This window comes from Schistocerca piceifrons, chromosome 2, assembly GCF_021461385.2.
Source record: "Schistocerca piceifrons isolate TAMUIC-IGC-003096 chromosome 2, iqSchPice1.1, whole genome shotgun sequence".
Lineage (NCBI taxonomy): Eukaryota > Metazoa > Arthropoda > Insecta > Orthoptera > Acrididae > Schistocerca > Schistocerca piceifrons.
This window is the reverse complement of record NC_060139.1, coordinates 973915126-973941453: the sequence shown is the minus strand read 5'-3', so window position 1 is coordinate 973941453 and position 26328 is coordinate 973915126.

Below are 26328 nucleotides of genomic sequence, written 5' to 3'. Positions count from 1 at the left end.
TTATTGCAACTTCTTCTCTCAGAAAATCTACGCCTTTCGGGCAATCAGTAATTAAATGATCAATGGCTAGGAACAGACATTTATTACTCCATTTCCCAGTTCAACTGTCACAAAAATCTGCATCCTAACGCCACATGACTTAACGCCAACAGCACTCATGATTTGGAGTTTCTGGACAGGAAAGTACGGAACAGGGCCTAGTTTCCCTCATCCTTGTATAAAAATTGTATGATACAGCTCATTTTGCTGCCCTGTACCTACAACAATTGTGGGTAGTACATAACCCGTAATAGCTTGGGCCGCAGCTTGTATCTCTTTGTTCATTGGGTCAAGACATTTCGTAATTTTTTCCGTTAACTCGTCGCGGAGATCTATTATGTCATGACACCTTAATAAAAATACAGAGTCTCTCTGATTACTACCTAGTTCATAGCGCTTCTCATAACTGACTTGTGACAAGGTGATGAATCCAATAGGGTCTCCGATCATCACACGGGGTAATATGAGACTGAATCAAGTTTGGTAGGCTGTCATTTGATCATATAGTTTCATTCGACACTTTGATATTCACATGAGGATGCTGTGTCATTCAGCCACCCTGAATCAGACGATTGTGAGTACTGTTTTCCGAATAACTTCGGTGGCGAGTGTTATGATTGTAGGCAGGCGGGCTCGCAGGACAGTTATTAAAATTGTTCGGTGGGTACCACCGCCATTTTCTATTTCTGCATTTATTATTATTATTGTCATTATTATCGCAGTTATCGTAATTAAGATTTCCCATTCCAATTCTTTCTTTACTTGATGGCAAATTCGGTCCATAGTTCTGTGGAGCCGAAATCCCATTTGCCGGTAGCCCACAGAGTTTTGACAGCTCTAATTATGTTGGCAGTACTGCAGCGACTGTATTGTCTGGGCCGCATTACTACTGTTACGCCGCGAGCCGTGCACTTCTTTTAGGATTGACTCCAGTGAGTCGAGTAAATACATAAAATTCCATGACTGTCCTTGAACTTAATTCTGCTTTCAGCAATACATCGCGTTTTAAGACAGGACCGTCATATTGAGGTACTTTTATTCTATAACTGCCTTGAGGCGGACTGAAAAATTCCCGCTCAAAAATCTATTTCCTGAGTCTCTCCTGAACCGAGTTTCACCAAAATTCGTTAAGGGAAGCACATTTAAACTGTTCGTAGTCAATACATTTATCCGCTGTATCATTTTCCATAGTGTCCCCTCTCACATACCTGATCTTTTGTCAATCAGTCCAAGTTCTGGAAAAAGCTATTTTGAATGATTTTATGAATATGACAGGATGGACATTCCTTTCTCTGGCATATATACCTGAATCTGACAGTGTTTTAATAAACACTCGTGAAGTGGTACAGTCGACAAGTTAGATTACACAATAGGTCATTCATGGGGAACCGAGCACTAGTACTGTATAATTTTTTTTTTACCATAGTTTCATGCTCACTGCAAGCGATTAGTGGTTTCAGGCGTGGTTGCTACCGTATGTGAGGAATGTGTGCTTGTCTAAACTCCCTTTGTAAACTGGATATATTTTGTTGTCAAACCGGCATATCTTTATCAGAGGTTTACTTAAGTTGGTTCTATTCACTGATATGTTTAGATTTTGCAATGTCATTGTCCGCGCAGTATTCACTCACCGACTGTGGCACCTCCATGGCGGTTCTTCGCTAATACCGTTATCAATGTGTTTGTCTTAGTTGTCAATCCATTCTGAATAATTTCTATTGAAGATATCAATCTGATCATCAAACTGCAGGTTTAGACTGTTTGCCCGCTCTGTTGTGAAATGATCTACTTCAGTTTTGAAGCGTGTGTACCATTTTACTCAGTGTAGCGTTTTCTGTAGAGCGCATTTCTACATTCTTAAACAAATGTTGACAAATATTTGATAATTTCGTCACATTATTGGGTAGTATCTTTTTTTATTATTTCAAATTTTTATTTTCTTCTGATGCTGCCCTACGTCTAGTGAAATGTTACCAAATTCTGTCTGCAGATTTGCTACATTCGAAGACAATTCTGAAATTCGGATCGTGATATTTAGTATTACCTCACCGAACCTTGTGGTTATTTTATCCGATACCATCGTAGCAATTTCACATTTGATTTCATCTTTGAACGTGATCATATTAGTTTTTATTTCACTTTTAATGTGGTCATATCGGTCTGATATTCAGGGCAGATATACAGAAAACACTACGCTCAGTAAAATGGTACACACTTCAAAACTAAAGCAGATCATTTCACAACAGTGCGGGCAAATAGTGTAAACCTGCAGAGCGGATATTTCATCTCTGGTAGCCACACTAATTTTAATCGTGGCTACTTCAGTAGTAAGAGTGGATATCAGGCTTAATATTGTTTGTAACATGTGTTTTATAGCGAGTTTACTAGAAACGCGGCTCGTGACGTAACAGTAGCAATGCGGCCTACGTATTGCAGTCGCAACAGAACGGCCAACATAATTCGTGCGGTCAAAACTCTGGAGAGGGTTGACCGGCTCAAGGTCGAACCACTCCGTTCACGATCTGTTCGTTACTTGTAGAGGTTTGAACATCTGGTTGTAATGTGTTACCTTCAGCTTGCATATTGCATCCACTCGAAGCAGCATTGGTATATTTCATATTTACATTGATTATACTGCCTTCACCTGAAGCTGATGCACAAAAATTGGTTTCTGATATTTATCGTGTCTTTCCAATTTTCACCATAATACTGATGAAAGATTTATGACTCACAATAACGCGTTTTTATAGCAAATACAATGAAAATATTAACTCCACTGCTGGATGAACACATTACAGACCGCATTTATCACAGTAAGGTAATGTCCGCCCCCATTGCTGAATGTTCAGAGTGACGGACTTCCGTCCTAAGGGGCCCGGGTTCGATTCCCGGCTGGGTCGGGGTTTTTCTACGCTCAGGGAGTGGGTGTTGTGTTGTTTTCATTATCATTTCATCTCCATCTGGCGCACAGGTCGCCCTATGTGACGTCGAATGTAATAAGACCTGCACCAAGGCGGCGGGATCTGCCCCCGTAAGGTAATAAACGTAACAAAATCGCCCATCTTGTACCACCTAAAATGCATATTGCTAAGTTTTTCGCTGTTAACTGTATTGTATTATGTTCTATGACACTATGTTTCTAACCAAATTGCAAACGTAGTGTACAGCTGATATGTTTAAATAAATAGGCGTAAGATCGCAGTCTAGCACTCACTACTCCAGGAAGCGAACTGTAGTAATGAATTTTACCTTACCCTGTAGCCTTTAATTCAGGTTCCGGATTATTATTGTTTTTTTTATATTTCCTTTATATTTCCTATTTTATTTCTTTCTACATGTTTCAGCTGTAGGTTGGCGTTTCTTTACTCTCAAACAGTACTACTTTGAGTGGTCGCTGCACCGTGAGACAGACAAAAATTAGTACAATGCAACCAATGAAATTGCATCCAGTAGGTGTTATTTAATATTTTTGCGGGCGCGGGCGCCAGTGCAGGTTGACCTCTACCTCAGCCAGCTCAAACTTTTTAAAATGTTTTATCGGAGTGAAGACTGTGATTGCAGATTGCTGTTGCGAATGGCGCAACAGATGATGTTGGACGATTAAATTTTAGTAGATTTAATTTGCATGTCGCCATTTTTTAGCCGTTATATGATGTATGACAGAGTTCAAAAAATAATTCGGACTTCTTTTATGAATGACTGCAGGTTCCTCTCGTTCAATTTGTGTAGGTAAGAATGGACATCGCAAACTGGTAAAGAAATGACGCCATTGGCGGATCGGTACCACATCGAACAGTTTCTTCGTTTCTGCTCGAAATTCGATAAAATAAAATTTTGATCACAACGAATAACGAAGTTAAACACGTGGACTGGAGGGTTAATAACATAACAGCGCTTAAGTAACTCAGAATAAATTAGTTTATTGTGAAGTCTCTACAACTACTGCAGACGATGCTCATATTAAGGAAGTTGAAGTTGAAAGCCAGGCTACTCCTAGCTGCTCTCAAAAAATGTGCAGGCTGCGTCTTCTTTCATTACACAGATGACATAAAAATGAACATCGACTCTGTGGCTACAGAAGCATTCTAACGGGTGCGCCTGAGTTACAATTGGCGAGATAATTCGGAGGGTGCAATGGAAGCAAGGACCATTGAGGGAATTCAAGATGTAGAAAATAGAGGCTGGAGCGGAAAAAACGGCTCCAGCCGTAGATAATCCTAAATACGGTGAAAAGAAGAAGAAGAACAACAACAACAACAACAACAACAATTGCCCAGAGGTGTTTATGATAGGACAGATATTCTCGAAATATGGTGTCAAGCGTTCAGCCTCCCTTCATCAGTTAACGAATCGTATCCAATAGATCCCCACACGGCTCTTAGAGGAGTAGCAGAAAAATGGCTCTCCAGTATCGGATTCACCGCATATTACGCTGAATGTCCCAGTTCACTCCGGCTCCACATTATGTGTGTTTCCGTTACCTGTCGTATGACGTAAGAGGTAAACAACGCAGGGCTGGCTGGCTCTGAGCACTATGGGACTTAACATCTCAGGTCATCAGTCCCCTAGAACATAGAATTACTTAAACCTAACTAACCTAAGGACATCACAAATATCCATGCCCGAGGCAGGATTCGAACCTGAGACCGTAGCGGTCGCGCAGTACCAGACTGAAGCGCCTAGAACCGCTCGGCCACTAGCGACCGGCAAACAACGTGGGCAAACTAACAATCTCATCCCAGCTTCCTGTAATCTGTTATGAACTGTTTGTGAGTGCACGCTGTTTATAAGTCCTGCCCGATATCCAGCTGCTGTCACATGTTTATTCGTCAGAGCCAGTCGAAGAATCCAACGATCTTCTCGTGGTGGAACCGTCTTCATACCACGCTGTTTTTCTGCGCCCATCTCGTCACGAATCGTTCTGAAGTCATTCTCTACAGCCAACTGTATATGCGTTTATATTTGTGTATTTTTCCCATGTCACTCATGCCAATGATTCGACTCTTCCCAAAGTTCTAAAGATGCTGGGCAACTAACTACAATTTGCAGAGTATCCGTGTGGATGTAGATGTAGATAAACTTACACGCCCTCTGAATATGCTGTGTTGCTAAATCTAACTGAAAGCTTTCAGTAACGAATACACACCGCTAACCATCACGTACTCACAGTGTTCTTCAATTGAAGGAATCGCTTTTTTCTGAATTTAAAATAGTGAAAATAAGCTCACGTAAAGAGGAAATCTTAATCAACGTACCCCATAAACATAGAGATACTGGAGTGTCAGTTTTGTTGCGTTCGGTCAAGGTCTTCACAAGGCAACACTTCTCATTTCCATCAATGCACGGTAGCACAGTGACACCACATTCACACCAGTTTACATAGGTATTACTAATAAATGCTATGAAAATCGTTCCATTCCATCTTGGCGATTTGGTGCAGCAACCTTCTATCGCCACTTTAAAAAACAGTCGTTCGTTGCAGAATGTTTTTATTTATTTAAAAAACAACGAATATTTCGCGGGCATCATCACGTTATCAGAAAATATAAGGGGACGACGACATTACAATAAATCGGGCATCATCCTATCCTGGACTACTATTAAAGCAAAATAACCTTAAAAAACAAATCGAATAAAATGGTATAGAGGAACATAATACAACTCACGTTAAGAAATTAGGAATTTTGTCCCAAAAAGCGTCCATTAAGTAGGCATGATACCGCATAAAACGTACTAGATGGACACAATATGGAAAAATGTTAAAAATTAATGAAACAAAATCACCGTTATTAGGCGCTAGTAGAGAGTGAAGGAGAAACCGAAAAATGCGCCTTACCTCTTTGGGGCGAAGACAGGTATAGCAACGCAGAACTGGACCTCGCGAACAGCTTGTAAACAGCCGTGCACTACAACGGCCCCAGACGCCCGTCCGTATTCAAGTAGTACTAAGTATTAGGGTAGTAGTAATGACAGTCGCCATGTGGCGCTACAGTCGGGTGTTCACAGTAGTAACGGTGCAAAAAACAGTAATGGATAAATTTAGAAATAAATAAAGCATAATAAAGCGTGTGGGAATATGCACAGTACACACCACAACGCAAGCTATGCACAGAGACATAGAAAACCCTTATGCTCGAAAGCCGTGTAAAAGAATAATCAAAAAAAAAAAAAAAAATAAATAGAACAATAAAATAGAGATCACACTACAAGTATACGGTGAAAAGGTAGCAGTGCCAAAAAGATAAATTACAACTCTATACGCATGATCCTTGAAATAGAAAGCTAAAAACGAATAAATTGCCGGCCAGAGTGGCCGAACGGTTCTAGGCGCTACAGTCTGGAACCGCGCGACTTCTACGGTCACAGGTTCGATTCCTGCCTCTGGCATGTATGTGTGTGATGTCCTTAGGTTAGTTAGGTTTAATTAGTTCTAAGTTCTAGGGGACTGATGACTTCAGCAGTTAAGTCCCATAGTGCTCAAAGCCATTTGAACAATTTTTTAACTAATAAATTGTTTAAAAATGGGAGACATGCAATCAAAGAAAACCTGATTCCTTCTTGATAACTGATCATTGTGTAACATATCCTTCTTAGGGTGTGACTGTTTAACAATTTCGATGTCTTCAAGCAGATTGAGCCTTTTACCATTGGGAGCGTCGTGCAAATTTATTAATTTTCCGAGTATTGAACGGCTGGCGGCCACTGGATTTAAGGTGCTCAGCGAAGGCGAAATTATGCTTAACCTTCTGCTTCCTAGTGAGGAAAAGCTCTTCATTAATTTTTAACGTTTTTCTACATATATTTTGCCTTTTAGTACGTTTTATATAGCACCATATCTTCTTCGTGGATGCTTTATGTAACAAAATTTCTGATTTTTTTAACATAGGTTGATTTGCGTTTGTCTGTATACTTTTATTCGGTCAGTTTTTGAAGCTTATTTTGCCGCTTTAGTAGCCTAAATAGGACCACGTCGGATTTATTGTAATATCGTTTATATTTTCATATAACCCGATGATGTCCTATCTGGGCGAGACGCGTAGTTTTTAAGTTAATAAAGAACATTCTGCAATTTACGATGTTTTTGAAATAGTATTAAATGTTAGTCATCTTCATTTACCTCCATGAACCCCATATTTATATATATAAAGTCAAGTATTTAAGGAGAGATACGCTAGAATAGGGACTGTTTGTGGATGAGTAAGGAGGAAATTACTATCGCTTTCTTTCGTACGATTATGATAGCAGTAAACGTGCGTTTTTGGATATCAATTGTTACTCTGGAACAAGGTTCACAGCTGACGGCAGTTCTAAAATCGCTGTAACATTTAATTATAGTATACGTCGAGGAAACCATTTTACGTGTTGCCAGTTTCGTTAAGAAATTGGCTAGTCTACAGAGTTTCATGGCAGCATCACAATTCCTACGATTTCAACAGGAGTTGTCTGAAGTACTCGCCATTTGTGTCGCCTAGCTACCCCGCCTGCCTTGAAGCCTCGCATGTGCGCCTACGCGATCGCGTGGCCGCAAGCCGCAGTACACACAGCGCCGGTGGGCTGGCAGCGCTCCGGCGTGGATTACGCGCCGCGTTAATTAGGTGTGCAGCGCGTATGCAGATGCAGATTTGGCCGCAGATTAGCGAGCCACCGGCTGCGGCGCCCTCCTCCAGCAGTAACTGCCTCATGCAGTCCACTACTTACCCTCCGTCCTTTGAACATTCCAAAGACAGTTACTTAACTCCCCCGAACGTCATGGACGTAGGAATACTAGCCATTCATGCTCTTTGTTGTGTTGGCTACTATGAGAGTCAGCACCGACACCAACAAAGGAGAAGTCGTGATGGTCGAAGGCAGGAATCCTAAATGACGTGTGCATAAGACTTTCAAATTATTAGAACAACTTATTTCTGAAAGGAAAAGAAACTTAACTTCTCGTTATGAAATGTCTTCAGGCACTTCCAGTGTCTCCTAATGCAATTACTTTATCCACTATTACTACTCGCAAAACGCACTTTAACTGTCGTCTTCCTATTACACAGTACTGACACTCTCGAAGTCTGCGACCGAACTCGGGTCGAAGAGTGATGGGCAGCTGGTTAAGTCAGCGTTGATAGGGGCACTGAATTCTGTCTTCTGGAGGTTTGGCACTGCCCACTGTTTCCGTTGGCACTCAGGTCAACGCCATCTTGATGCCGTTTCGCGGTGCTACGCTGGTCGGAGTGTAGTCGGTGCTTCAGGACTGCACATTCTTTGTACCTATGTCACCGTTACGACAACTGTCGATAGCAGAGATATATGTAGATTTTTTCCCTTAATATTTAGATAAAATTTATGAAGCGATGACGGCGAAAATGGCAGCAAATTGGAGCAAGTTTTAGCTGCTGTAATAAGGGAAATGCTTAAAGAAGCAACGCCAATTAAGTTCAAACATTTATTAGTTTCGACAACTATAGGACAGGGTGAACATACCAGCCAACCTGGCTAGAATACGGTAGGATTCTGCAGGGCATGGCGTCGACAAGTCCTTCATAGGTTTCCATACGTATGTGGCCCCAGATGTCTGCGCAAAGGTCACGCAGTTCCCGAAGATTTCGCGCCGGTGGTTTCTGGGCACGAAGCTGGCGTCCGACAGCGTTCAGACATAGTAGAATGAGTAGGATTCTGCAGGGCATGGCGTCGACAAGTCCTTCATAGGTTTCCATACGTATGTGGCCCCAGATGTCTGCGCAAAGGTCACGCAGTTCCCGAAGATTTCGCGCCGGTGGTTTCTGGGCACGAAGCTGGCGTCCGACAGCGTTCAGATATAGTAGAATGAAAAATTTACAACCATTCTTTCAATGGTATTTATTACATAGCAACCAGTTTTGGTGACTCAGTACACCACCTTCAGGCCTTAACTGAAGCTGCGAGGTCGACTCCAATCGCATACACGATCGCATCAGTGGATAACATCTGAGCGCTGGCTTCCCTACACTACTGTAACAGAAATGCGCCTGGTGAAATGTATTTACTATAGCACTTAATCAAATAGCAACCCAACGTTGCAATAAATGCGGCAATCACTCACATAATTATATGTGCAAATTACACTAAAAATCGCGAGTTAATCAACATAAATATTTATACCGATGACACATTGGATTTGATTATCTATCAATTTATTGCAATGGCGGAACAGTAAGTTACTAAAGAAACTTCGTACTTTATTTCCAAAACTTTGTAATAGTGGACTGTAAATAAATAATGAAAGAAGCCAGTTGTCTATCTTTATTTCTTCGGTTGCTGAAAAAGAAAGAGTTGCGATATGGAGGAACTGCACTTTCCAAACCGATAGGACAGCTACAGTTTTGCTGCTAACTAGTGGTTAGTTACAAACAAAATTATAAATAATGTGCAGCTAGTCAGGGAGGTCCAGTGTGTGCTACAGATGTGGTGTGGCATCGGAACTTGGTTGATATGCTAATACGTTAATGTGCAATCGATTTACGCTGGAAAATAAAAGCGGGCCGGGGCGGCCGAGCGGTTCTAGGCGCTACAGTCTGGAACCGCGCGACCGCTACGGTCGCAGGTTCGAATCCTGCCTCGGGCATGGATGTGTGTGATGTCCTTAGGTTAGTTAGGTTTAAGTAGTTCTATGTTCTAGGGAACTGATGACCTTAGAAGTTAAGTCCCATAGTGCTCAGAGCCATTTTGGAAAATAAATTAGTTCCAGTTGTGGCTGTCAGGTGAAAATCTGTCGCTGTACACTGTCTTAGGACTGTGTGACAGCCATGCTGTCATTTGACAAGCCGTGTTGAGTTAACAGTAAAGCTGCTGAGAAGAGAGCATGTTCTGTTAGTGAAACTGTTTTATGCGAACGGCAGGCATTGCAGTGCGGCGTTGAAACAGTATCGTCGGCTGAAGGGTCTGAATGGTGGCTCGATGACATTAAATGGTTTAATAAAGACGATAATGAAGTTCGAAGGCACGATGAGTTTGGTGTGGCACCTGGAAGACGAATGCGTTATATCCCAATGGAAGTTAGTGACGGGGCTGCTGTTGCATGCAGCACGTTGACCATGCCGCACATGTCATGGGTAATGCTAGTGCTCGTGCAGTGCCGCGATTTGTATATCCCATAGTCAACAGTACGGAGACTTTGGTGGTCTATTTTTCACGGTATCCGTCCAAGATCCAGACGGTGCAGCAACTGAAATCTCATGATCCGCAGCAACCTTCTGCATTTGCTCTTCAGTTTCTGGCAGGGATCGAAATTGATGACATGTGGCTGGGCAATATTCTGTGGAGTGACTAGGCATATTTTACACTAAAGGGTGCAGTGAATACACAGAACTCCCGCTTGTGAAGTACTGCTACACCGCGTGTTGTGCACGAAACACCATTGGTCTCACCGCATATGACTGTATGGGGTGAATTCACTAGGGTGTTCATTCTTAGTCCATTCTTCTTTGAAGTGAATGCTTCTACAGGATGTTTAAGGTGTATCCTGACGTCTGTAAAATATCGAGGCCTCGTTGCACAGCATTTGATTCTTGCTCTGATAGAGCGCAACTGCGTGGAAACCACTGTTTCCATGCAAGATAGGGCAACACTCCATGCTGCCCACCTAGTGAAATATCAGCTTAATGCAACCTTCCACGAACGTGTGATCTCGAGGTTTTCCAGACGCATGGCCTGCAAGATAACCTGATCTGAATCCATGTGAGTCTCGACATTGGGAATATCTAAAACGGTGCTTGTACCAGGGACACATTCGATCTCTACCTGATGTGAAGACTAGTATAGAGATTCCACAGGCACTGCTGTTGGTCACATCATTTTACGGTTGCAGCATCACGTGGACGTCTCCGTTGCTCACACTGAACAAATTATGTAAGTTGTGGTTACCGACAACATCATCATTATCCCTTTCTTATTTGGTTTGACTCTTTCAGCCCATGTCCCGTTTCTAACCCATTTGATATTGGAACATTTCTATACGCCTTCCTTGCACCCACAGCTACAGGCTGGCACCTGTTTGCCAAAATTTGAACTAATTTTTTCTAGTGTAAATAGGTTCCGCATTAGAATATCTAGCAAGTTTCACTCTCATCCGATAATTACAGCCCACAAGCCCCAATTGAACCTCTGTGAGTAGCTGCACTTTAATTATAACCACCTGGTACTTCTAAGTGGCCCACCTTTTCTTGTGGCATCTCCAAGTATAGCTACGTTATCAGTAATTCTCCATATGCTTTTCCTCGATCATCCACAAAAGCACCCGGCTCTAGTCAGAAAGCACGCGACAACTAAGACATACTACAACACCGCACCACTCTCGATGCTGTTAAAATAAATAAAGCGTCTGCGTAACTAGTTAGTTGCCGGCCGGAGTGGCCGAGCGGTTAAAGGCGCTACAGTCTGGAACCGCACGACCGCTACGGTCGCAGGTTCGAATCCTGCCTCGGGCATGGATGTGTGTGATGTCCTTAGGTTAGTTAGGTTTAAGTAGTTCTAAGTTCTAGGGGACTTATGACCACAGCAGTTGAGTCCCATAGTGCTCAGAGCCATTTGAACCATTTGAACTAGTTAGTTATCCACAACGTATGATAACAAGTTTATATACTTTGCTTCTATTTATTATACGTTCTACTGTTTCCCTGTTGTCTGCATTTTGGAAATTCGATCACAAAATAACATCTAAAATTACTATTTGTTTCATGCTGAAATATGACAACAGGTGGCGTTACTTGTTGCATTTACAGAACACTGCCGCATACTTCAAAATACCTCTATCCGGATTATCAATTGAAATTAACAAAAACATGAATTAAAATTAAGCTGTGCCTTTAGTTTCAAATGTATTCTTAAATGTATGTATTGTCTTACGTAACTGTATCGTTACCAGTTATCCCATCGCTGTTGCGGAAGGCGTTAAGCAAGAAGGTAAAAAGGTGGTCCGCAAGAACGTCCAGTCTTCAGCTGCCTGTCGAGGCCATGGTATAATATTGGCACCACCAGCCTGCGCCCTTGGCGTGGTACATGTTTCAAGTAACCGTTCTTCTGGAGAATGGTGTATTTCGAAATGCCAAAGCCCTGATGTAAAGCAGAGCGTGCTTCACTGGGCCATGCGACACATTATCATTGATCCACAGCACAGTCGTAATGGTCCAGTGCCCGTTGCAGTCGTAACTGATGTCGTTGGTCAACTTCGGAGAAAGCAGGGGACGTCTGCCACCGTGTCTCATGTTGGGCAACGTGCGCTGAATGGTGTACTTCAAAACAGTTGCGGATTCACCAGCATCGTGCTCAGTCATCGTATTCTCCTTTAGACAGAGCGTAAGCCTCATATACCCACGTTCTCTCACGAGACATAGCCGTCCAGCACCCTTCCTCATACTCATGGTTTCACCGTACTTCTACTGCATTTTTATAAATGTTCTTCTTAGCAGTAAGGCGAAATACAACCAGCTTCGTGGTTTCAGATATGTTCTTTCCCAGGTGCTGAGCCATAACAGTGCGTCCATCGTCAAATGGGATTACATAATTGAATTTACTGATTGTTAGCTGATGTGATGGCTAGGATAATTCCACATTCGTGTATGGTAGGCTATTTGGAATAAAACCCTCGATCTTCCGACAGATATCTCCCCGATCGTCATCAGGAACTGAAATCACTGGCTTTAGGAACTCGGAACGTGTTTTGCTTATATAGATGTAACGGTGACGTCTGGAACCTTCCAGAGAGAGCCGGATAGGCGCAAGCGCGGAAGACTGACATCACATGGTGCGGGCGGCCACTACCGCTCCCGCGTTCCGACAGATATCGAGCCAGCGTCTTTGATTTCCTTCAGTAAACAAAAAACCCGCCCCCGTGCCCTACTTAGTGTGTACCCGTGGTTTCTGTTAAAACAGTTGCTGCTCATTCTACTTTCAGCCGCTTCTTTGATAACAGAATTTCACTATGATGCTGTCTGACGCAAAACTCGCTTTTTCTCGAACTGTCTTTTTAGGCTCGTTTTCTCGGCGATGTTGAGCCATGGACGACTTGTCAAGTTCCCTTTGTTTGCTATATCGGGAACGCTATGCACAACTCTCAACAATCGCACGAATGCTTTCATCTATGTAAATACAACAACAGTCATAGACGACACTACACAAAAGAGAAACTGGAAGGCTTATGTCGTTTATAACGGGGCGTAACGTACCTTGGAGGTCCACGTCTGCACGTCTCCTCAGCACGCGCCCTGTCTTGTTGTAGTTGCTCGTCAGTACGGTAGGAGGACAGCTGGCTTGGCCTCTTCCGCCGATTCACGAGGCGTCTTTCGTCTATAGCACTTGAAAGCTTTAGCAATTTCTCCCTCGATGTAATCATTTCCTCTGAAAAAGCTCCTCAAATACTGAAATTCAAACTATAGACGGTCGTCATCAGAAATGATCTTCTCCCCGTGTACTAACGTGTTCAGTACCGCTGTCTTGTGTACAGGGTGCTGAAAACTTTTCGCGTTTAAGTATCGGTCAGCGTGCGTCGATTTCCAGTACACTGAATGGCCAAGTCAGCCTTCTGCCTTTTTGGGATGGACACCGTTCATATGGTCGACGAACTGCTGCGGCCAGGGATGCGGGGGATCCCATGGTTGTAATAATATGCGTTGCAGTACAAAAAGTACGTTGTCGTTAAGGCATGGCCGAACAGGTTGACGATATCAGGTGGAAACTGTTGGGCGAAAAGCCCTGCGTGCTTTTACTCTCATAAAAGTGAGACTACATCCAGGCTAACCATTGTATCTTTATTTCACAACTGTCTCAATGAATGACTGCGAGTTAACGTGATGTTCCCAGTTTCAAAGTTTGGGTGCTAATAATCCTGCCAGATTTTTTGCCAATCTGTAGATGGCTGAACTAATTGCGTTAACTACAGGGCTCAGAGGAACATTTTCCTTGTGTATCTTCGGCAATCCTTAAAAGCTGGAGGACCAGCGGCATATGGCGTTAGTTTCTTCGTCACTTCTTCTAGCAAACCAGAGTCCTTTTTTAACTTCTTTGCCTTTCTAACGGTGGTGTGTGTTGGATCGCAACTAAGCTTCCGATATCTATTATCTTCTAATAAATGCAGCACCTTCAGGTTTTATCTCCAGTGTTCAGGACCATTATCGCCTGGCAAGACAACACGTAATCATCATCACGTAATAAGCATAAGCTATATCGTTCCTCCCGACTGATATTGCATTTAGGTGGCTTAGCTTTTGCTAGGATACGGGTAGTTGTTTGTCTGACGTCCTCAGCCGCGCCATGTGAGAAGCGACTTATGCACTGCTCTATTCCCTAAACAAATTGGATATTGGAGGAATGGCAAACTTCCGTTCTTGTATGTTTTAGTTGAACAGAAGGCCTGCTTGGTCATTCAGTGTACAGGAAATTCTCGCACACTCACCGTTACGTAAACGGCAACAGTTTTCAGCACCCTACACATACTAAAGCGTTACTGAACACTTTAGTACAAAGGGCAAAGATTATTTATGAGGACGACCATCTAGATTCTGAATTTCAGCATTTCAACTTTCAAATCCCACCGACGAAAGACGCCTCTTGAATCGCCGGAAGAGGTCAAAGCAGCTGCGTTCCTTCCATACTGTGGAACAAGTACTAGCAAGACAGGCCGCGTGATGAAGAGACATGGAGTTAAGGACAACATAGGTATTGAGTTCGTGGCTTGTATGAAGTATCTCGTGAATGTGGTAGTATTTACATAGGTTCAAGGGTGTAACTTGTCATCATTCTTGCTCCACACAAATAAAGGATCACTTTTTCGAAATCACGTAATTTCCAAGTGCTGAAACGCTGAGCTTTGAAATTGGTCTCAGAGGTACTTAGAACGTTCCTCTGTAATGCTGCAAAGGCGTGGTGCCCTGCACCCTCACCCTCGGGCTCGGCTATGCTTCAAGCAGCAAGGTGTCGACACTTGTGAAAAGATCTGCCACGACTAAGAAGTTCATGCAACGTTTAAGGCAGCTTAATGTTGTAACTGGCACCAAATTTCACCACAAATATGTCCATTGTCAACGTGCACGTATCACACGACCATAAGGTCATCGCAAGCCCTCTTACCCACATTTCAAAGGTGCATTTTCCAAAGATTCAATAAAAGTGGTCGAAAATGGGGATGTCTGAGAGGGATCCATTGTCGCTCTATTCACATGTGTATCTCTGTCACATCCCCCACGTGGCCACGCCATGGGAGGACACAACATAACAGCGCTGGAAAAGCGTAAGCTCCCTTAGTTGCTTCGGATCGCCTTCATATTCCTTCGAATTGTTTTGAACGGTCCCTAGTATTTCCAACCTCTGCACAAGACCAAAAATTGCGGTCTCGCTGTGCTCCAAATGAGAGCGGTACGCTCGATTCGAGTGGTGCGCCACTATTTCCTTCGAGATGGGTTGAGACACCAGAGGGTGTCAACAAAAATGGCTCTGAGCACTATGGGACTTAACATCTTAGGTCATCAGTCCCCTAGAACTTAGAACTACTTAAACCTAACTAACCTAAGCACATCACACACATACATGCCCGAGGCAGGATTCGAACCTGCGACCGTAGCAGTCACGCGGTTCCGGACTGAAGCGCCTGGAACCACACGGCCACCGTGGCCTGCGGGGTGTCAACAATACCAAAGGCTGTGAAGAACGTCTTCCTGTTCACTGCACAGTGAGCTTTCGTTTTCCGCTGTGAAATATGTGGTAATCAAGACCCCGGAGGAAAGGGGTGGTTTTATTGGCCCCCTTTATGCCACCCCCTTTCTACATCTACATGTACATGATTACACTGCAATTCATTTAATTCAATTAGAGTGCTTGGCAGAGGGTTCATCGAACCACAATCATACTATCCCCCTACCATTCCACTCCCGAACAGCGCGCTGGGAAGACGAACACCTAAACCTCTCTGTTTGAGCTCTGATTTCTCTTATTTTATTTTGATGATTATTCCTACCTATGTAGGTTGGGCTCAACAAAATATTTTCGCACTCGGAAGAGAAAGTTGGTGACTGAAATTTCGTAAATAGACCTCCCCGTGACGAAAAACGTCTTTGCTTTAATGACTTCCGTCCCAAATCGCGTATCATATCTGCCACACTCTCTTCCCTACTACGTGATAATACAAAACGAGCTGCCCTTTTTTGCACCCTTTCGATGTCCTCCGTCAATCCCACCTGGTAAGGATCCCACACCGCGCAGCAATATTCTAACAGAGGACGAACGAGTGTAGTGTAAGCTGTCTCTTTAGTGTCCTGCCAATGAAACACAACCTTTGGCTCGCCTTCCCCACAATATTGTCTATGTGGTCTTTCCAACTGAAGTTTTTACACCCAGTTGCAGGCTCGTGGCAGTGGAATGTCTGGTTGTCGAGGTTCTGGCCTTCACCGCAGTGGCGTCAAAAGAAGGGGTGAAATGGTAAGAGGGGATGTAACGACCTTCCGATCGTGTGACACTCCACTATGGCACTGGGCTGAGTTGTGGCGAAATCTGTTGCCGATGTGATATCATTAACCCACCTTACACCTCACATGAACTTCTGAGTGTCAACACCTTGCTTTTGAAGAGCTATCGAGCCAGAGCATGACGTCGCTATGCGCTTTCACACTACTGCAAAAGACGGTTGCACGCAACTTGAACCAAATTTCAAACATGAGCGTCTCAGTGGGTGGGAATTACGGGACTTCGAAAAAAATATCTTTTGCGCATAGTATACTGATGACATTTTCAAAAATGGAAATTGCTGGTCGATCCAAAAAGATAAACTACAACGGTATCTATTCAAATACTCTTCTGTTTGTTTGCCGGCCGATGTGGCCATGCGGTTACAGGCGCTTCAGTCTGGAACCGCGTGACCGCTACGGTCGCAGGTTCGAATCCTGCCTCGGGCATGGATGTGTGTGATGTCCTTAGGTTAGTTAGGTTTAAGTAGTTCTAAGTTCTAGGGGACTGATGACCACAGATATTAAGTCCAATAGTGCTCAGAGCCATTTGAACCATTTGATCTCTTCTGTTTGCAGATAATCAAATAATGAATCAGGTAAATGGGACACATTGACAGAGATCTGTGTATGTATTAAATTATCTAAATCCAATCAGTTTAAAATCTCAGTCAATAAAACTAAATTTCGATGCTGAATTGTTTGATTAATATAGGGTAAATAAAAATTAATTCATATTTTACTTATATGCGTGAGCTGTTAAGCTGATTTGGCGGTAATTCTCGCACTTGTCAGCTCTTGCCGCCTTCGGAATAGTGTGGATGATGCCTTTCCGAAAGTCAGATGGTACGTCGCCAGACTCATACATTCTACACACAAACGTGAATAGTCCTTTTGTTACCACTTTCCCCAATGATTTTAGAAATTCTGATGCAATGTTATCTATCCCTTCTGCCTCATTTGACCTTAAGTATTCTAAAGCTCTTGCAAATTCTGATTCTAATACTGGATTCCATGCCTCTTGTAAGTCGACTCCTGATTCTTCTTCTATGACATTAGCCAAATCTTCCCCGTCATATAAGCTTTCAATATGTTCTTTACACCTACCCGCTCTCTCGTCTGCATTTAACTGTGGAATTTCCATTGCATTCTTACTGTTATCACCCATGCTTTTAATGACACCGATGGTTGTTTTGACTTTTCTGTATGCTGAGTCTACCCTTCCGACAGTCATTTCTCTTTCGATGTCTTCTGATTTTTCCTGCAGCCATTTCGCCTTAACTTCCTTGCACTTTCTATTTATTTCATTCCTCAGCGGCTTGTATTTCTGTATTACTGAGTTTTCCGGAACATTTTTGTACTTCCTCCTTTTATCGATCAATTGAAGTACTTCTTCTGTTACCCATGGTTTCTTCTCAGTTATCTTCTTTGAACCTATGTTTTCTTTACTAACTTCTGTGGTGGCCCTTTTTAGAGATGTCCATTCTTCTTCAACTGTACTGCCTGCTGAGCTATTCCTTATTGCTATAGCCTTAGGAAACTTCAAGCCTATCTCGTCTACCTTATTACTTCCGCATCTCGCTTATTTGCGTATTGATTCTTAAACTTCAGCCTACTCTTTATCAATACCACATTGTAATCTGAGTCTATATCTACTCCTGGGTACAATCCAGTATCAAATTTCGGAATCTCTGTCTGACCATGATGTAATCTAACTGAAATCTTCCCGTATCACCCGGCCTTTTCCAAGTATACCTCCACCTCCTGTGATTCTTGAATAGAGTATTCGCTGTTCCTAACTGAAACTTGTTAGAGAACTAAATTAGTCTCTCCCCTCTCAAATTCCCTGTCCCAAGCCCTTATTCTCCCGTAACCTTTTCTTCTACTCTTTCCCTTACAGCTGCATTTCAGCCCCCCATAACTATTAGATTTTCATGTCCCTTTACATAGTATTGTATTGTACGTTAACCGGGGGCTTAGAAACGACGGAGGGGCTCCGTCCCCACCGCAGCCGCAGTGGTCCACAACCCCACGACGACTACCGCAGTCCACCCCTCCGCCGGCACACACCGAACCATTCTTGCAGGATTATTGTGCGGTTCGGCCCCCGGTTGACCCCCCAGGGAACGTCTCACACCAGACGAGTGTAACCCCTATGTTTACGGGGTAGAGTAATTGTAGTGCACGCGTACGTGGAGAACGTGTTTGCGCAGCAATCGCAGACATAGTGTAGCTGAGGCGCAATAAGGTCAATCAGCCTGCATTGCCGAGGCTGATGGAAAACCGCCTAAAAACCATCCAGAGACTGGCCGGCTCACCGGACCTCGACGCAAGTCCGCCGGGCGGATTCGTGCCGTGGACCAGGCGCCCCTTCCCAATCCGGAAAGCCTTGTAGTTGACCACACGGCTATTTGGGCGGGCATCCCTTTACATACTGTATCACCCTTTCAGTATCCTCATACACTTTCTCTATCTCTTCGGCTTGCGACGTCGGCATGTATACCGGAACTATCTTCGGTCACCAATGCTGATTATTAATAAAAATTTAAGTAGTGGCGAGATTCGAATCCGGGACCGAAGACGTTTAGTTTAAGAATCAAAGACCTCAGCCCTTTTTTTATTATCAGATTACCATGGTACTATCATGACACTTCAGTAGACCATAGTCAAATCATCATGTAATACACTACTGGCCATTAAAATTGCTACACCAAGAAGAAATGCAGATGATAAACGGGTATTCATTGGACAAATATATTATGCTAGAACTGACATATGATTACATTTTCACGCAATTTGGGTGCATACATCCTGAGAAATCAGTACCCATAACAACCATCCCTGGCCGTAATAACGACCATGATACGCCTGGGCATTGAGTCAAACAGAACTTGGATGGCGCGTACAGGTGCAGCTGCCCATACAGCTTCAACACGATACCACAGTTCATTAAGAGTAGTGACTGACGTATTGTGACGAGCCAGTTGCTCGGCCACCATTGACCAGACGTTTTCAATTGGTGAGAGATCTGGAGAATGTGCTGGCCAGGGCAGCAGTCGAACATAGTCTGTATCCAGTAAGGCCCGTACAGGACCCGAAATAGGCGGTCGTGCATTATCCTGCTGAAATGAAGGGTTTCGCAGGCGTCGAATGAAGGGTAGACCCACAGGTTGTAAAACATCTGAAATGTAATGTCCACTGTTCAAAGTGCTGTCAATGCGAAGAAGAGGTGACTGAGACGTGTAACCAATGGCACCCCATACCATCAAGCCGGGTGATACGCCAATATGGGGATGACGAATACACGCTTCCAATGTACGTTCACCGCGATGTCGCCAAACACGGATGCGACCATCATGATGAAGTAAACAGAACCTGGATTCATCCGAAAACATGATGTTTTGCCATTCGTGCACCCAGGTTCGTCGTTGAGTACACCATCGCACGCGCTCCTGTCTGTGATGCAGCGTCAACGGTAACCACAGCCATGGTCTTCGAGCTGATACTCCATGCTGCTGCAAACGTCGTCGAACTGTTCGTGCAGATGGTATTTGTCTTGCATACGTCCCTGTCTGTTGTCTCAAGGATCGAGACGTGGCTGCACGATCCGTTACAGCCATGCGGATAAGATGCCTGTCATCTCGACTGCTAGTGATACGAGACCATTGAGATCCAACACGGCATTCTGTACTACTCTCCTGAACCCACCGATCTCATATTCTGCTAGCAGTCATTGGATCTCGACCAACGCAAGCAGCAATGTCGCGATACGATAAACCACAAACGCGATAGGCTATAATCCGACCTGGTACGCATTTCTCCTCCTCACACGAGGCATCACAACAATGTTACACCAGGCAACGCCGGTCAACTGCTGTTTGTGTATGAGGAATCGGCTGGAAACTTTCCTCATGTCAGCACGTTGTAGGTGTCGCCACCAGCGCCAACTTTGTGTAAATGCTCTGAAAATCTAATCGTTTGCATATTACAGCGTATTCTTCCTGTTTGTTAAATTTCGCGCCTGTAGCACGTCATCTTCGTGGTGTAGCAATTCTAATGGCCAGTAGTGTATAAGCTGCAAATAGGAGAAAAAGTATTTATGATAACACAATAATAATAATAGTACTAATAATACTAATAATAATAAAACGAGAACGTAGCCAACAAACCACCACCAACCTCACATTATATGTATTACCATTTATTTTATTATGGTTTTTTAGTATTTTTCAATTTTTTTATTTTGTTTTTCCGATTATTTTAATAGTTTGGAATAGAATCTAAATGCAGAAGCAAAACGAAACCAATTTACATTCGAAATAACAAACTGAGGAAAATTCCAATTTGATGGCAAGGATTGTAGACGCTCATGTGTATCTACACTTCATCTATACACATTTTACAACAGAACTGGAGAGATTCTGAGTCAATACACAAAACAAAACAAGCAGGGAAACTAGGAGAGGATAAGCCGAAGCAAATCAGAGGGGAACATACATAACGAATAAAAAAACTTCTCAGTAAAATTAACTTAACCAACACCTTGCCGTCTGAAAATAAGATTCATTATGTTGGCGGAGAGGTCTCGATATCGAGGCATTTGCAAGCGTGTGCGATAGGCTGTGATAATGTACTGCATGAAGTTCATGTGATCTTCCCCTCACCTTCTATAACACAATGAACAAAGTGTCCCAGCAACCACATAGCGGTATGGGTTTTCGATGGTGGAAATAAAGAAGAATCTGGGTGCAATACGACGTCCGTAGTGTATGCAGATTCAGAAGATCGAGTACGGAAGGCCAATTGTGTCCTGATCCAAGACCAGTTTTCCATATTACCTCCACAGGTAAAGCGATGTCGTATCGTATATGGAGACTTACAATGCCTACATAAATCCGTGCCACTGAGTCCAATACGGAAAAGTCGCTCGTTCGTTGGACTCAAGCTATTTACTACCCTATATCACGAGGACGCTACACGCATCGGCAAAATCGGAAGACTGATATTGAACCAAACTGCTGTCGAGGTTGTTGGCGGCGATTCTCTTTCAGCGAGGTTCGGGCAAGGAATTGCTTCCCAACGAGTCTTTAGGAATTTAATGGTGACAACAGAGCTCCAGAAGATGTCAGCTCTTAAATAGCTCACCGCAAGATAGAAGTCGCGAATGTGTTTTAACTTATAATTTATGCGACCAACATCAATAGGGGATTCAAGGACGGACACAGAGAAATAAATGAGACGTGAATGTGTGAATTTGTTGAGTCATCGTCAAAACAGTACGACGCACATATAGCATCTGCATCTTCTTTCGTACATCAGTCAGGTCCAGCCCCCCAAAGGAACAAGGCTTCGTAATCACCTCATACCGTAAGCGAAATATATGTCTTTCCCATAAGATACGACCAGACAATTGCAGTATCTTCATCATCGAGGAAAGCGGATAAATTTGGGCCACGTAATAAGCTTTGCATAAGACATATGTATCCAGTACTCGGACTTTCGGAGCAGAGTAAGAGAACACCTTTCATGCTCTAGTATCGCTCCCTCAATTTTTTCCGTAACAGACTTCGAGTTGAGCATCGCCATTTTGAGTAGACAACGATCGATGATGATACCGAGAGACGTATGCCGATCCACCGCAGTAGATCATGGAACAATCGTGTCATCGAAAGCTCGTAAGGGAAGAAGCTTGCATTTACCTTCATTAAGTTTTGCACCTGAACTCTGACAAAAATCATCCATTACAGCCTTCAGTCGAGGTATCTCAGGAGGATTGCTAAGTACCATCACGTTATCCACCTCACTCTATGTCTACTCCACCGACTCCTCGTCGCGCAAGCACCCCAGTACCTTGCTTCAGAGATTAAAAACCTGTCATGTCATCATAATCGAAACACGAGGTCACTCTTATTTGGTATCCTAACTGTACCCACTCACAAAACAAAAACTTTTGCAAACTCCTTCTCAGTTGCCGCTGTCCGCCTCTGGAACAAACTGCCCCTTACCTTGCGCAAAATTCGATCTCCTGCTGCTTTTAAGAAGAAGTTGAAGCATTTCCTACTATCATCCTCACAAAGTTCTCCACAAAATTAATGTACAAGGACAATCCCCTCATCTGTCAAATAGCAAAGCTAGCGCCTCCTATCTTGCTCCTGAGATGCCTTCCTCTTCATCTATCTCTATTAGCCACGCAATCTTCTTTTCCTTTATATTTCCTTAATTATGTTTCATCATGTCTCTATTCTTCTCCTCCCTTCACCATGAGTCTCCCTCATACTCCCTGCTGCCAGCACTCCTATCTAAAATCTGTCTCTTCAATAATGTCTAATTATAACAGTACTTGTGACCTAAGAATATAAACTCTATATGTATGTATTTTTCCATGTGTACCTTTCAAATGGTTTATTTCACTTTTTGTACTAGATGTAGTTTAACATGCCTACTAAAACATATGAATGTAAAATAAGTAGAATGCCTGGTTAGATGTAAGAGAGGGCCTGATGGCCCTAATCTTGCCAGGTTAAATAAATAAATAAATAATTTATCCGCATGTGCACGAACAGCTACAATCCCGCTCGAAAGCGTCCAACCTGTCATCTGGGATGCTAGCATCGGAAGTAGAGGCTCCAGAGACAACACAAACAAAGTCATTGACAGTGAGCTTCCTTGAGGAACCCCCCTACGGTTATTTATTGAGTGCGTCATTTGGTCATCAGCAACAACCGGAGCCGAAATACCTGTAAACAGATTTGAGAGCAGAGCAGAAAGTCGTGATTAACACGATCAAATGCCTTATCGATGTCTAGAAAAGCAAGGACACAAGGGACGGACGTTACAGCAGCAACCGAAACCACGTCACGACACACGACACTAGAGGTAAGAATGGTAGGACCATGTACGCAGCTTTGATGTTTTGCAACAATCGTCTCCATCAGAGCCGATATCCTACTATTAACTGCCCTCGCCACAGTCTTATAGTCAAAGTGTAACAAAGTAAGTGGGCGAAAGCTATCAGGGGCAGCCGATACAGTGCGTTTCGGGATTAAAACAATTTTTCCCACTTTGAACGAGGTGGACACTACTCTACCCTGTGCCGGCCAGTGTGGTCGTGCGGTTCTAAGCGCTTCAGTTTGGAACCGCGTGACCGCTACGGTCGCAGGTTCAAATCCTGCCTCGGGCATGGATGTGTGTGATGTCCTTAGGTTAATTAGGTTTAAGTAGTTCTAAGTTCTAGGGGACTGATGACCTCAGTAGTTAAGTCCCTTAGTGCTCAGAGCCATTTGAACCATTTTGAACTCTACCCTGTAACACTTCATTCAAAAAGGAGATATGTGTAGCACCTAACAAAGGCCAAAAGCGCAAGTAAAATTCTTTGGAAAGTCCATCTAGACCCGGGGAGTTTTGAGAAGGGGATCCCACTATAAGTTTGTAAACTTCGTCAGGCTGAAAGGCAACTAAGAGCGTTGCATTATGTTCAGGTGTAATTGCCGTATCCAAGATGCTGACAAGTGGGTCGTAAAAGGTTTCATTGGACTCATCGATTTCGTAGATGTCTACGTAGTACTGCCGTAAGATACGCACTATATCAGCTTGCGCCGTTACGATACCTCCATCATTTGTCGTGAGAGAATGAATACAAGCCTGTCGGCAGCGGGTCTCATAGCGAAGCAATTGATATAAGGAAGTCAGTTCTTCCATCACCAATAAACGCGGCTTCGATCGCATTTTCAAACCTTCCATTTGTATTCTCTTCAAGGTCAAAAATTTTGCTTTCACACCCCTAACATCTGAAATTCGCAGAGGGGCGTGATCCGAAGCAGCATGAAGTTAACGCAGGATGGAATAGTAACACTCAAAGTTCTCCGAAAGTCTCGTCCTTTGGCAGCACAGAAAAGTATCAAAGTCTGATTGAGCCTCGGTTTTGCTATGTGTTTCCTCCAGTCAGGGGTGGAAGAGTATTTTCCAGTGGACCGTACAGTACGCTTCCACACGACTGGCATATCGTCATCGAGATAGGGGTCAGCTAGATGAGCGACGTTTAACATCCATGGATGGCGAAACAACTTGACTGGTTGCCGTTCAAGATTGAGAATTTGGGCCACAGCACAGTGCTCCGTAAAGGAAACTGGGAAGACTTCGACATTTAGAATACTATCGCAGTCTGATAAGTAAAATCTACCTAACTTGCTACTAGAAGTCGCAGTAAAGTGGCTAGATTTAACTAACATAGGGTATTTACATGTCCAGATGTCTTTTAGGCGTAAGGAGCGGACCAATTCATGTAATTCAAGAAATAAATTAAAAATAGGAAACCGATCTGCAGGATGCAATACACAGTTAAAATCACCACTCATCAGAATACCCGGAGGAGAGATAAACAATAGCCTCTAAACTGTGCGACCAGTGCCAGAAGGGGAATACAAAAGAACTAAGGTAAGATCAAAAAGTTGACAACTATGCCCCTCCCAGAATCCAACATTTCCATCTCAGCAATAGTAATACCTTCACGAAAAATAAAGCGGTCCCCGTAGAAAGTTTGGGTGCTACATTAAAGATCGTACGGAAACCAGGTAAGGAGAAATTACTAAATAACACCTCCTGTAAGAAAACTATGTCCGCACATGAATTATAAATGAACTGACGCAGCGATTGAAATTCTGGTTCCACACGATTAACGTTTAGGGAAAGCAATGTGTAGGCATCGGCCATTGATCACAGCTGGACAGGCATGTACGGAACCTCCGAGTAGAATTAGGTAGACAACTGAGAGTCAAGGTCCATTGCAGAATCCACGGAGGAATCAGACATCAGGGGACCAGAACACCCGTCATCGCATCCGATTTCTTAGATTTCTTACGTGCCACCGCACGGTCAGTTTGTATATGCTGTTTCTGTCGGCTACGTGAGATGGTGGCCTCTACAGACGGAGGTGTGGGAGGGGTCAGAGGCTCCCCCCCCCCCACCCCCCCGCCAGCATAATTAGTGTCATGTAATACAGTTTCAGTCACTAAAGCGGAAGCATTCTGCGGTACTACCAATACAACAGGTGATACTTGGTCGCTAATTTCGTTCTCCTCGGGAGTTGCTGTAGTCGGCAAGTTCAGGAGTCCGCCGCCGGCTGCTGATGAAGGAACATTAGGACATCGCATAGTCTCAGACTGTAATGGAGGACAGAAAGATGAAGGTAGGGACTCCACTCCCTCTCCACACACAGGCAGCTCAGAAGGAGCCTCTTCGCGAGCAGGAGGGATGGTGGAGGTAACTTCTTCGCAACTCACCGTACCAAGGACGGGAGGTATCGCAGCCTCGAGAGGAGCATGGGACACATAGATGCGGAGGAAGTTGGCGCAGAAAGCACAGCCAAATCCTCACCATCACCATCCTGAGTGCGACGTCGCTTGCTTGTCGCCGTTATGGGTTTTATTCTGGGGCCAATTGGATTCTGAACCTGTCGCAGACGTAAAGATGGAAATTCATTGAAACGATTATCAATCGCGACAGTAATCTTTCAACGTGAAGGGGACCCATAAATTGCACGTAAAACACGTATTCGTCTGCATCAAAACAAACGATGTGGACCTGATCAGAGCTCACATGAATTATATCGACAAGCCAGTCGTGAATGTCTAGAGACATGGGCTGCACGTGTAGTGTTGTTGTATCGAAAGTAAAGCTCATAGTACCTTTTCGTGGAAAACACGTGGAAACCATGGCAGCCATAGCGGAGCGGCCGAAGCAGCCGCAAGTAGACGAACACAAACAGACATTAGAGGCGGAGCGGAGGCGCTACGACTCACTCGGCAGACAGAACAACACTAACGAGGAAAACTCCACGCAA